The 3,895-nt window shown below is 45.9% G+C and overlaps 1 non-coding gene across 1 annotated transcript; it reads left to right on the top strand.

Moving 5' to 3' along the window:
- Positions 1 to 1,067: 1,067 nt before the first annotated feature.
- Positions 1,068 to 1,252, top strand: LOC129331508 (U2 spliceosomal RNA). The gene has a single exon (XR_008597165.1). It is a non-coding gene; the product is annotated as a U2 spliceosomal RNA (small nuclear RNA).
- Positions 1,253 to 3,895: the final 2,643 nt, after the last annotated feature.

Here is a 3,895-nt window from a genome sequence, read left to right as displayed (position 1 = left end):
GAAGACAATACATCAAAGAGTGTAATTACTGATGGACATTTTTGTTGGTACCCAGATGTCATTACTTATCTTGGAATATTGATTCTAAGAAATATTAAGTATATGATTTCATTTAACTTTAATACATTGATTTCTGATATATCCTTGGATTCGCACAGATGGGCAACTCTAAAGCTGTCATTATGAGGTAAAGTAAATACCCTCAATATGAATATTGTACCTTGAATTATATATGTTTTTCCTGCAATTCCTTTCCATATACCTTGTAGATATATTCATAAAATTAATACTTTGTCTCAGAAATGTATGTGACGTTTATCACAGAAAATGAAACCTACAATATTTGTTTATAAATATTTGATGTCTGTCAACAAATATGATATACAGTCTCAAATGAATGAAATAGTGATCAAGAAGATCATCCAGTTTTGCCAAAGCAATGGGATAAGGCTTTAAGCCTTATACCTGTTGCTGCTATGGATCTTAAGCTGTGACTTATTCAGCAAAAAAAATATGTTTAGGGTATTAATGGACACCGCAGCACTTTTTTTTTTAGTAAAGAAGTCAGTACAGCGTCCAATTGTTGGCAGTGTAACTTAAACATATTCTCCAGACATGTCCAGTTATTCGGTCCTTTTGGGGGAAAGTCATTACTCATATTAATTTTGTATTTGAATATCCATTTATTTTTGAGAATGTTAATGGTAAGAGGCTTGAAGAGAGGCATTCTCCTGTGATGACAGCAGCTGTTTCCAAATGGGTGCTACCTGCAGACACCTCCTCAGCAATTCTGAAGCATCTCCTATGCCAATAAAGCAGAGGAATAACAGGACTAGTTGTTTACTTTGGGGAAGAAGCAAGCGGGGGCATCAGGAAGTACTTTAGTGGGTGCCATGATGACCATGACACTCACAGCCGCCATGTTGTCTGAAGGCATGTCAATAAGACTTTACTTAGGAATGTGATTTCTAAAACGAGTTATCTTTCCTTTCCTTCTTTCTACCACAATGTCACTTGAGGGAACTTTTCTCAACCATATCATTCTGTCGCTAAACATCTACAAGTTTATCGCTTCTCGGCCTTTTGGCTAAGATCAAGTGTAGTATCTCAACTGTCCCTATATTGTGGAATGGAACCACATGCTTTAAACAGTATGCTTTTGTCTACTAAGCAATGATATTAAGGATGGGATTTGAGTGTATACTTCCACTACTGTTTGCCCTCCTTTACTGGCAATTTTACAGTGCAATCTGGAGCGGAGTTCTATGTCCATTGTCTTTACAAGAGCAAGATAAAATTCCCACAGAAAAGGATTCTGTATCGTGTGCCTTCCAGGTTCCAACAAGGGGCTCCAACTTCACAGAGGGGCTAACCTACTCCTGGTCCCTTCCACTGGAGACTCACCAAAGCCTGAGTTCAAGCAGAGATGCTTGGGGGATGACAGAATAACAGCAGGACCTATCAACGCACAGTTGTGTTTTGATGTGAACTTTCTGATCAGCTATGGCATTTATTTTGCTACTGTGTACTATTCATAGATTTTATTAAATGATTAACTTAATATCTTCCGCTATCAACATCTGATTCATATGCAGCATGTTTATCTGAAATTTTCCTTTTATACAGTTGAGTAAATGCATTCTGTAACCCAGCTGAAATCACATTTTGCAGTTTAGATTGTAAATTCCATTTAGATGTTGTATGCTTTACATTCTGCATAAATCATAAATGTCTTTTAAATTTTGGGCTGAGAGAGAGAGAGAGAGAGAGAGAGAGAGAGAGACCATTATTATACACATATATTTAGTGAACCAGAAAGCAACATTCTATCAGGGTGTACAAAATATGCCAGCCCAAAAGTGGATACATCTGACTGTTCTGAGGCCATTAGGGTGACCATCAGGTATCAGAGACTGAGGTTAAATTTCAGGGGTTTAAGCCTCCTCAAAGACCCTAGAAAAAGAATTAAAATCTATCAATAGTCAAGTAGGGAGGCTATTTTCTGCTAGGCCCGAGAGATGTTGCCATTCATTCTGTCCCACCATTTCCATCAGGTTCCACTCAGAGGCCCCTGGAGCAAGTACCCCCCCCCTTAACAAACTGGTGCCTTCCTCTCAGCCTAGCCTACTTCACGTGGATGTTGTGAGGATAAAATGGAGGCAAGGAGAGTATTGTAAGTTGCTTTGCATCCCCATTGGGAAGAAAGGTGGGGTATAAATGAAGTCAGTCAGTAAATAAATCCTTCCATCTCCATGTTCCAGCATGCTCTGCCCATGTCCAGTCAGGATCCACTCCATACCTGCCATTTCCCCCCCAGGAGTTTGGTGCTTGAGGGGCTGAACTCAGGAGACCCAGCAAAGTTCAAAACCATGAGGGAAGAGGGAAAGGGCAAATGTCATTAGCACATTACAACAGCTTGGCTCAGTCAGACCAGTCCACACACCTAGGGTTCCCATCCCCCCACTTGGGGTGGGGGATCTTCCAATCCCACCCTCCCTCCCCGCACCCGCTTACCTGGCCAGCAGGGGAGGGGGTGCTCCCTGGGGCGCCCCCTCCCCGGGTGGCGCAGCACGCCCCTGGGTGCGGGGCACGGTCCCGCGCCGCGAGAGCAGACGGTGGCAGAGAGAAAGCAGCCAGCGAATACGCTGCTCGCACTGCTGCTACCCGCTTTCTTGCCATGGCCGCCACCATCCCTCTGTAGCCGGCGCCGGCAGGGACAAGGGGCGCGGCAGTGGCGGTGGAAAGAGAGTGAGCTGCGGTGGCCACAGCTTGCTCTCTCTGTCGCTGCCGCCGCCACTGCTGCGCCCCTTGTCCCTGCTGGCATGGGCAGCACAGGGGCAGCTGCTGCTGCAGCGAGTGAGAGAGAGCTGGCTGTGGCCACTGCAGCTCGCTCTCTCACTGCTGCTGCCGCTGCCCCTGTGCTGCCCATGCCAGCAGGGACAAGGGGTACGGCGGTGGTGAGAGAGACTGAGAGAGCTGCCTGCTCTCTCTGCCCTCCCCGGCGCGCATGATGCGTCATCCCTGCGTGATGACATTACTCCTGAAGTGACGTCATTACACACACCGGGAGAGCGCACGTGTGAAGTGCATGCACGGGCACAACAAGGACAGCCCCAATGAGGTAGGAGCCAGTGTCCCAGCCTCGTGCTGGGAGACTTGAGGGACCTGGCAACCCTACACACACCATTGAAGTTTTCAGTTTCCAATAGCAGACTGCTAGATCTTTCTAGAAGCTCATGACCAAGGTGTAAGTGTGGGGGTCAACTCTTCCTGAGGTAATGCCCGCAGTTGAACATGGATGTTCAGATAGCTATTGATAAATACGTAAATTGTTATGTAGGCCCCAGAAACCTAATTAAAGGATTCCATGTTTGGGCCATTAGCAGAGTATATTGTTAGGCATAGGAAGCATGATTATAGGTAGTTGTAAGCTCGTTCTGCTGGCTGGTGTGAGTGCAGGAAGGAAAATAATAAAAGCATACACTTGGTTTATATTTAGAAAAGAAATAGTTCTTTATTGCAAGAACTCCATACTCTGATAGGAAAGGAGTAGGGGTGTGCAGTTCGGGTTAATGAAACCGGAAAAAATCCTGAATCACCCTGATTCGGGGTGATTCGGGGAAACCCGAATCGACTCGGGTTTCCCGAATCGGCATGTCCCGAATCGATTCGGGGCGATTCGGGGCAATTCGAAGCAGCATTTTGCTTGCTTTTCAATGGGAAAAGCCTCCCCCAGGCTTCTCTGAAGCCTGGGGGAGGCATTTTCCCACCAAATCAAACCAAAATTGGTGGGGGCCTTCCTCTAACTCCCTTCTAACAACCCCCCAATTTTCAGACCGATTGCACTTTGGGGGGCCATGTTATAGCCCCCAAAACCAGGTCCCCCTATCCTCGC

The sequence above is a fragment of the Eublepharis macularius genome, chromosome 5, assembly GCF_028583425.1.
Source record: "Eublepharis macularius isolate TG4126 chromosome 5, MPM_Emac_v1.0, whole genome shotgun sequence".
Taxonomy (NCBI): Eukaryota; Metazoa; Chordata; class Lepidosauria; order Squamata; family Eublepharidae; genus Eublepharis; species Eublepharis macularius.
Note: the sequence above shows the minus strand (reverse complement) of the source record. Positions and strands in the feature narration are given on the sequence as shown.